The sequence below is a fragment of the Acipenser ruthenus genome, chromosome 6 (genome assembly GCF_902713425.1).
Source record: "Acipenser ruthenus chromosome 6, fAciRut3.2 maternal haplotype, whole genome shotgun sequence".
Classification (NCBI taxonomy): domain Eukaryota; kingdom Metazoa; phylum Chordata; class Actinopteri; order Acipenseriformes; family Acipenseridae; genus Acipenser; species Acipenser ruthenus.
This window is the reverse complement of record NC_081194.1, coordinates 77,383,772-77,393,780: the sequence shown is the minus strand read 5'-3', so window position 1 is coordinate 77,393,780 and position 10,009 is coordinate 77,383,772. Positions and strand designations below refer to the sequence as shown.

The 10,009-nt window shown below is 35.1% G+C and overlaps 1 long non-coding RNA gene across 1 annotated transcript; it reads right to left on the bottom strand.

The window, feature by feature from the left end:
- Positions 1-537: 537 nt before the first annotated feature.
- Positions 538-6,153, bottom strand: LOC131737395 (uncharacterized). The gene is made up of 3 exons (XR_009329007.1): positions 6,006-6,153; positions 1,189-1,262; positions 538-683 (listed from the first exon to the last, which is right to left on the bottom strand). It is a non-coding gene; the product is annotated as an uncharacterized LOC131737395 (long non-coding RNA).
- Positions 6,154-10,009: the final 3,856 nt, after the last annotated feature.

Below are 10,009 nucleotides of genomic sequence, written 5' to 3'. Positions count from 1 at the left end.
TGTAGGCCAATTGCAAAACTACTGTACCTGCAAAATAAGTCAATTGAAAGAAGAATCCCCTCAGTAGTCCTCTTGTGAGAGAGGATGCATTATACAACATTATCCAACATTGTACAACAGTATATATCAGTATACAGCATTATACATCATTATACAACAGTATACAATAATATACAACATTATACAACATTGTTTGTGTACAGTATGTGCAGATAATCTTTTGTTTTACACGTGCTAAAGCATTTTAGTCAATACGCACATTCTATAAAATGCCCTAATTTAAAGGAATCATCAAATTAAGTAGGAGCTGCTGGATACTTTGCATGTTATATAAAATAACCTAGCTTAAGTGAAAATGTGAACTTCAGTGTACCAATTACAGACTTTAGCTAGACAATTTGCAAAGCAGCTAAGTGGTGTAGGATACTGTGCTAGTAACCTACTGTAGTTAATACACAAATTATCTAATTTTTAAACACAGATATAACTAAAATACAAGTTATGAAGACTTAAAAAGTAGTAAATAGATGCTGGTAAAACAAGCACTTTGAATGCATAAGAGGAGCCTGAAGCACAGGCAGTTCAAGGGTCCTCATACCACTGAACAGTTTTGATTGTAGAAGAATATCTTCTTGGATGCATATTGCAAGCATGGGTAGATCACATCCATCTTCTGTTGAGGACTGAGATGAAAGATTACAATTTTTAGCCAATCATAGTATAATAGTAAAGATTTAAATAACTTTCATTTTCTCAAAATCTATTACTTTCAAGTTAAACAATTTCCTTGATCTAATGTAAACTACCCTACTGGATAAAGTCAAATTCCTAATTGCTGTCGTTGTCTTAAGTATGTACTGCAACACCTGCAGTGCATTACAATTGTGATTCAATCAAATACCAAATTGCATCCCTTATCTTTGTTTTAACATTTGTAAGCACTTAACTTGATTGCCGTACAGTTCTGGTTTAAGCCAGAAGACGGAGAACAATGTCAAAGATTCATTAGCATGCAAAATTATTCTTGAAGTGTACTCCCTTTAAAAATGTTCTTGCTATGGTTTTGAAATCCATTTTCCCTACCTCTCATTAATGTCACAACTACTATCATCACTGCTTCAAGTTCAGCAATGAAGCCATCATCCCTCTCACCTCCAAGTGGGAGCTTCCCTGTATCCTCTTACTTACCTTTACGCGGCTGCTCAATACTGGAAGGATCTGTCCATAACATGCTCACAGTAGGGAGGTTCTTGGAGAGGTCCCTGTCACAAGAAACTCACTAAGAGATTGTGATTGTAAAAAAAACCCTCCTTCTTCATCAAACTAACCATGTCAATCCACCAAAAACATGTTCTGAATTAACATTACAAAAACAAGTAAAGCGCTACAAGATTCTCAGCACAACAAAAGGGAAACCAATTAGAGTGTTACGAAAGCTAAAGTGATTTTAAAACGCTGATCAGAACTCCTTTAAACAGTAAACAGTAGAATGTTTCACCTTAGTTATTCAGTAATGCAGGTGACAGTATTCAGTGTTAGAATACTTGTTTCTGGGAATTATAGGATAGGTGTGGCCCTTTATTCACAGAAGAGTGCTAGAGCATAGGGCCATATCTATTTGCTTTCACACAAGACAGTAACCAATTAATGTCAGTCCATACAGTTTAGAATTATGCTTCATTACTGCTGTTCTAACAATATCCATTCTGATATTATAAATAATATTAACTATGTTTAGTTACTATGCCCATGCTTAAATGAATAGTTTATTTGAAAATCTCCCTATATTTGTACATTTTAAAATTATTGATAGCATTAATGAAAACTGTGTTTCTACAGATCACATCCATCTCACGAAACAAATTAAGCTAAGGAATTGGTGACTGTAATGCAGCCAGTTTTTACACTCTGGGGAAACTGGGGTGGGATGACCTAATACAGTGAACCTAATAAGTGTTGCATTTGCCTTCCAGCAATATCCATTCTTCAGTCGAACACATGGGCTCTTATATGCTCTAGATAATTTGCAGGTTTGCAATCGCACATCATAAATCACAGGAATATGCATATTAATATTGTTTTCTCTTGTTGCCCAACCCTCCTATCCACCTACCTTTTCAATACAGAATATAGATGCTCTTTCTTTGTTCTTAGAAACAAATTCTTAAGCCTCCAGTTAGCCTTTTACTGTAGGTATTACAAAAAAGCCTACATTCTTTTTTACTCAAGGCAGTTTCATCCATATAAATGAAAAACTTGGGCTGTCATTTCAGAGCCACAGACCACTCTTCATACACTGAAGTTTTGAGTTAGGATTAAAAATGATGCTGTCATTTGCAATTTCTGTGGCTCAGGGGCACATACAGACTACTACTTTATCATTGCCATACATTATTTTGGGGTACATGGATGCATGTATTATCATTCCAGGGTATAGGGATTTACCGGCCTCATTATTGTTATATTAATGTGCATTTAAATAGGCATGTGCTTATTTTGCTCAAGGCAATAACATGCATCATCCATTTGGTTCTCATGCTTAATATATATATATATATATATATATATATATATATATATATATATATATATATATATATATATATATATATATAATTTCTAGGGCCATAACTTAAATCCAAGCTAGCTACCAAAAGGAAATAAATAAATAACAGTAACCTTTTCACTTCCTTTTTAGCTTAATTATAGAGCTTATTGCTTCATTTAAATAGTTTTCTTTATGTTAAGTTTTCAGGGTATTTTGTTAATGCATGTCTATTTTAGTTTTTTGCAGTTTTAAATTTTTTTTAATGCACCTGTTCATTTTAACCATTTTTTTTACACAACAGTACTCACACACATTTGGTCACCATCATAACTACTGCATGGAACTGTAATCCAGCACCTCTGCACTTAAGCATTTGTATGTCAGCTGGCAAGTGTTCAGCTGATATCCCATCACACCTTTCTTCTTAAAGGTGTACGGGTTCTATATATGAACCCCCAATATCTCTCACAAGCACCTGGGTACATATTTTTACGATATCACAACAAAAGTTTTTTTTTTTTTTTTCGTGCAGATGTATAAATGTTATGTACTATATATCACCTTACAGTAAAATAATACGACAAAAAATTGACTGAATGATAATACCAGAAAACAATCTTAATATTTTTTAATAGAGTAGCCGGCGCAAATATAGTATTAGGTGGTGGATTGCACTGATCACTGGCTTATTTTGAAAACCCTGCATTAATGTTGTATACTTGCTTTGAAAATAATTGGTTATTTTTTTAGCATCTACCAGACGGGTGGATCGGGTTTTTTCAGCCTGGCGACCACTTTGCCGGGCGACCCACCCAGCTAAAAAGGCCTGGGGAGAACTCTAGTACTGTATCAATCTGGTTTACTAGGTGTCCTGCGACATTCCTTAAAGAGAAGAAAGGGCTGTACTCTGGCTGGTACAGCACATTCTCTCAAAAAGGCTAGTGCATTTCATGTGTTTATTATTCAATGCAAGTGACGCTGTGAAAGTATATCATTACACAGAATAAAATATACACTAGCATAGTCTGCTGACACTGTAGGGATGCACTGGGCTATTCAATAATCATTTAAAGTTATTTAATGGTGGCATACAATTCTGTTAATAATTGTGCTACTTCCATTGAGTGAAAATTATAATCCATTAGTTCATTATGCTATGCCAGTCTCAGTGAAAATGTGAATGCTAATGTTTAATCCCCACCACTCTTCCCTCCATCGATTGCTCCTCACTGTATACTTATTGACATTCTAATGAGTTTCCCGTTTAATCTATTGACAGTATGCTTGCATCTCATATGCTGCTTTAGATAGTGATTAAAAAACAAATGAATCTCCCTAATTTAAAAAGGAGAAGTAAAGAAAAAAAATGACAAATATGATTGGAAGTAACTTTCGAAAAACATGCAGAGCTGCAGATTATTATAACAAAGTGCTCCGCCAAAGCACTTGCTTGCTGACTATCAGTAGCTATGAGCATGTGTAAGTGCACATTGCCGTGAATTGTTAGGAAATCCTTCTACTTTTGTTTTTTTATTTGATTGCCAAAGGTTCTCTTTAGATTTTTTTTAATGAGTCAACCAAATAAACAGGTTTTTATTACCTCTTAAATGTTATTTATGAAATAAAAAAGGTGTGATAATGGGGACTCAAAGTAACTACTTTCTTTAGGGAAACTTCCATAATAGATGTCATCAGGTTTTAAAAGTCTGAAAGCAGACAAAAAGCATCTTAAAACTATTAGTGGTGCCATTTCAACTCGTCTCTCTTTGGGGAGAAGCATGTGCATGCACGCTCTTGTCTTCATTGACCTACAGCCCCCAGAGCCAATTAAAACCTGACATGTCTCTACCCCTTTTAAAAGCATGCAAATACAGCCATGCATTATGTAAAAGCTTGGCAATTTAGTTAAGTGGCATGCAATTAAGAAATCCTTGATTTTACAAGGACTTGATAATTGAAAGTGATTCAGTATAACCTGCTCCCGCTACATGCTGTCACTCATATGTGCTCTGGTTTAATTCCAATTATACCAAGCACTGCATGAAGTAATCATTTTAGGATTGGCATATTTCCTCTACCCTTCATTGACACTTTACTGCTATAAAGTAGCAACCATAATGATTGCATTTTACAAGGTAGGAATCGGTTTTCAACTACTGTATGACTTTTGACAGATTAAAAAACCACAAGGCAAAGGATACCTCTACTGGCATTTTACAGGGGGAGTGATCCATAAGTTTATAATGGATGTCAGAACATGTTTTAAAACTATTATTAAAACAATTGTCTGGCCATCTTGAATATAGCTTAAGGCCTTCTTGAAAAAATACAATTCTCAGCTGATATACTTGAAATACTTGATTTAGCTATCTGGCAATATGTACTTTGATTTTAGCTCCCAATTCCCAATTTGTTTGCATTTAAACATTTTTCAAATTTGGCTGCACTCTCTGCCCAGCTTCCCTCATTGCCATACCATGGACAAAAACATGGTCGACCAAAGTCACACGAATCTCATCAGAGATAATTGTTCTTCTTGCTCTTCCTCTTCCACCTCCTCTCATTTGCACCCTTCCTCTCCCATTACATCTCTCTGTTGTTGGCATCCATTGTTCCTAAACACAGGTGAGCTCACCTGTGGCCCTTTTATTCCTGCCAAGGTTCTGATTGCTCGTTGAACAATTAAGCTTAATAGTGTTTGCACCTTGAGGACTGTGTGTTAATAGTGTTGAGTTTTAATGATTGGAGTTTGTTATATTGAATGGCAGTGCTTTCTACATGAAAACATGAGGTTTCATTTTTGAAGGTTGTGCTTTATGAAGAGAATTGTGTGTAGGGTTTAGCAAAAAAGGTTTAATGAATCTGCAATTTGTGTGAAAATAGGTGAATAATGCTTATAGTTTTGTTGAAATAATCTTTCTTTTGGTACCTAAACTAATGGTTTGGGATATTTTGTTCATAGAACCAGTTTCAGTGTGTAAATGATTGTGGAAAACTGTAAGAAATACAAAAGTATATATGTTCAAGCAAGCAAGAAACACACAGTACATTTATATGAACATAACAGAAGTAATTCTGATATCCAAGTCTGGTAAACCGTTTTGAGAAAAAGAAATTTCAGATATTATGAAAAACAAAAAATAGAAACTACGCCATGTAAACACACGTATCAAAAGCAAAGCTTCTTTACATAACCCAGGCTTATTAACTTCACGTTACTAAAGATTTGTTACTCATATAAAACAGCCACATGAAAATATGTTACCTTATAGAAAATAAAAAAAAAAAAACCTTTTGAGACCCATTAATTCGCTCTCCATCTATTTCAACTTACTTGAACGTACTGGTAACACAATTCCTGTACCCTTACGCTATTCCTCTCAAAAGGGACTTGGTAGATTTGTTTAATTCGAATGCCACGTTTCTTGATAATTCTGGCAATGGTCTGCAAACTCACATTCTGTACTCCTTGAAACATGTCCTCATCTTCATAGATGTTGCTCTGGATCTCTATGGGGAATGTCATGTTTGGCCTGGACCACATCTATTATAGCCATCTCTTGGTCATCTGTCAAGTGGCAACCACAGCCCCCACTTGGAACTTTTCTTTCAATTCTAAACATTGCAAAAAAAATGCAAACACTTACCACAGTAATGCAGTAATGCAGTAGGTTACATAATGTAAAATAGAAGTTAGGTAAATGTATACAAGTACCAGGATTTGCACTTACCTCTTCTCAGTACGAAATGTACATATAATAGATGCAACCGCTGAGTGTGTCACGTTTGGCTGGACCATTTTCCCAGCTTCACTCATTGTCATACCCCTGTTGATGACATGGTCACCAATCTGAGACAGAGGTATGTTGAGGTCTTACTAGTCTTGGCTCAATTACTCATTTATACAGTTGGGTTTTTCACTTGGACAATCTAGGTAAAGTACCTTACTCAAGGGTACAGCAGCAGTGTCCCCCACTGGGGATTGAACCCACAACCCTCCGGTCAAAAGTCCAGAGCCCTAACCACTACTCCACACTGCTGCCCTAGCTATCCTGTGTCAATAAAAACCTTAGCTTTTCCCTTTATATAGGGCTCTTACGCATGATTACCATATGAGAATTGTTTTTTTAAGTAGTGCTGATTGAGTTTTCAGGTGTGGAACGTTTGTTTAAATAAATGAGTGTTGATTGTTGGCAGTTGAATAAGATACCTGCATTTTGAGGAGGAATCACTCAGATAAGAAACAGACATGTTAGGAATGAAATTGTGTTCACAGAAACAGAGGGTGTGCTCAAGTTTTGCTTTGTGTGTGCTTATGAGTGAAATATGTTACCAGTTTTGAAAATGTGTTGCAGTTTAGGTATGTATCTTACATGTTTTAGTATTTGTGTCAAGGGTTTTGATTTATGTATTTTACTATTCGAGAAAAACTATTTATTTTTTATAATGTTTTTTTTTTTTTATATTATAACCAAACAACCAGGGTCTCTTTGAGGCACTATTATTATTATTATTATTATTATTATTATTATTATTATTATTATTATTATTATTATTATTATTATTTATTTATTTATTTATTTATTTATTTATTTTTTTTTACTTACTGTCTCTCTTGGTTACAAGCTTCCTTGGACTGTATAAGCTCATGATTTTCAGATGCAAGCTAGATATATTTCTTTAGACAAAGCACAGCTTGAGAAATGTGTTATAGCATTTGCTAAATTATCCTTGTGGATGAGATGAATAAAGATATGACAAAGAACTCAGAGAGAAAAGCATTATGAATTCAAAAACAGAATTCACACTGGCCTCAGGTATACAAGTCATAATTAATGTCCCAGTGGCCCTGATATTCACGAGGCAATAAAGGTGATAAATACAGTATTATGCTTGGTGAGGAGAGGATGCATTACTTTCAGAAACACCATATTTCATTCACACTGTGCTTTCTGACATACAGGAGTTACACCCCCCCAGACAGCTCGGCTTTACTATAGCACAGAGTAATAAAATGCATTTTATTTAGACCAAAACTATTTTCGTTGTCACCATCACCTAGTTAAAAGCTCCTTTAAGGGTGTTAAACAATTAAAATATTATTTCCACACGTATCTTTAATTGATTGCATTCTTATGAATTAATCAAATCTGTCAAAGTGTAATTCAATTTCAGGAAGCCTTTAATACAAAAAAAACCTTTCATCTACAAATGTTGTCTAAATATTTGTGTACCCATCCTGTACCTTTTATGTTTGCAACCAGTGAGTTTTCATATAGTTACATTTTTACACAAAAATGTGAATTCTATTAAAAAAGCAGTTGGATAGCAAGTTTCTAAGTGGGTGAAACTTACAATCAAACAAACACTTGGACTGATCACCCATCTAACTCGAGTTCTTCATTGCTCACAGGCTCACAGACATCTTGTTTGCTGGCTAGTGTGCTTTTGATAAATATTGTAAGTTCCACCTCTCGAGGAATGCTTTCAGTTCTGTTGACTCCATCTGCTTCTATACTTTGCCATTTCCAATTCCAGCTGGCCAATTTCATTACACCAAGTCCAAACTAAATATACAGACAAACCTGGACTTGGCTATGAATCATTATGACTTGTGCACACATCCTGTACAGTCACCTCTGTTGAGATGCAGTATTAATGACTTGCTGATTTCTTGATAGTCTCTTAAAAGAAGCTCTCCTGACCCATGCTTGTGCATTGTTAGCTGCAATAAAGCTTTCTACTGTACTTTTCCTGATTCAGACAGACCCTGTGACTTGGGGGCCATCATTGGGCCAGATTCACAGAGAGGGGTATACATGTATTTGTCAAGCTGCTGTTGCTAGACTGTTGGGTGAACAAAAGCATCACCAAACTGATTCTACTATGCATCTGATTTCTAAAGCCATATATCCATGGAATGTAAAAACTGGCATGCACTATATATTATTTTGCATAACAAAATTGCATCATTTGACATACAGGACGAATGGCTAATCTTATCGATTTAGTAAGGGACTAAGGACATGCTTATGTAAATAAAGGATGCCCCTTGTAATATGGGAGTGTTGTTGAGTGATATATAACTTCCAATATGATGCATATGCATTTCTTCTGAAAAACAAATTTGTCAAAGACAGACCAGTCTTTCTGAAACACATGAGCTTTGTTGCCTTCATTTTTAAATATCACACACATTAATAATCAATATGTAGTGTAAGGTCAGGTTGTTCCCATGTGTTAAATTAAGGTGGATTCATATTCATAAGTTGGAGAAGAGAAGCTGGCTTTGGGATAACATGCTGTGCCATCATTCATGACAAGAGCATAACCTTGAATAGTTTGTTCACAAGTGATTGCTCTTTTATCAGACAGCTATATAAAATCTTACCTTGCATCTTAACAGTGAAAGCATTAGATGTCTTAATTTTATAAACATAGTTCATTTTTTTAATGATCTGAATTAACAGTCCTTGGTAAATTACTTTTCGTCTTTCAAATGAAACTTTTTCTACCACTGGCTTGTGAGTTGAGGTAGTTTGGGTAACAGTAGTTTATCATAAAGTAGTAATGAAATGGAATAGATATGAACTGTAGTGATTACCACTTTATCCGTGCAATAAAATAAACTTGAAAGAAATAAAATACGTTATTCTGCAGGTAATTTTAGGGTTACATTGGATTTGCAATTTAGTAATGGACTGCCCACAGGCTGTATGAAAATAACATTTTGTTCACTGCTGTCATACAGTAATTTAATTGTATTAAGGCCACAACCTTATTTTGTTGTTCTTGACATTGTAGTTTCATGTCTCATAAAAGGGAGACATGTGGATGCTCAAAAAGGTAGTTTCTCTGTATTCATCACCATACATCACACAGATGGATGGAAAAAGTAGTAGCAATTGATTAAATAATTCTATAAATCTCACTCGACATGCATTTCCTTTTTGCTCTATAGAGTCAGTAAAGTCTCAAATGTACAGTGTTGAAGAAAACGTGTTTATAAAGATTATATACAGTAATATATTAAGGAAAATGCTCTTTCAATTACAGTAGCCTTAGTCATTTCACCTGGAGAGTGAAATTGTCACCTTATTTAACCACCTGCTTCCCCTAATGCCTGACATGGCTTAAGCCAGTGACATGGTTGACCCTGAAGACACTACTGAGTTGAAATGACCTAGAAAATAAAACAGCCTGAAAGCAAAGCAAGGGAATTGAGAACTTGAGTTAACTAGTATAGTACTAGATATATTTTTAAAAAGGCAAACTCATCTTTGCTAAAACATTATTTTCTTTCAAAACTGCACACTTGACGTATGCAGAGAATGGGAGTGTAGGACAGGTTAAAGTATTATGTTGTTCCCAACAAGCACATAACTCATGGGCAGCAGTGTGGAGTAGTGGTTAGGGCTCTGGACTGGAGGGTCATGGGTTCAATCCCAGGTGGAGGACACT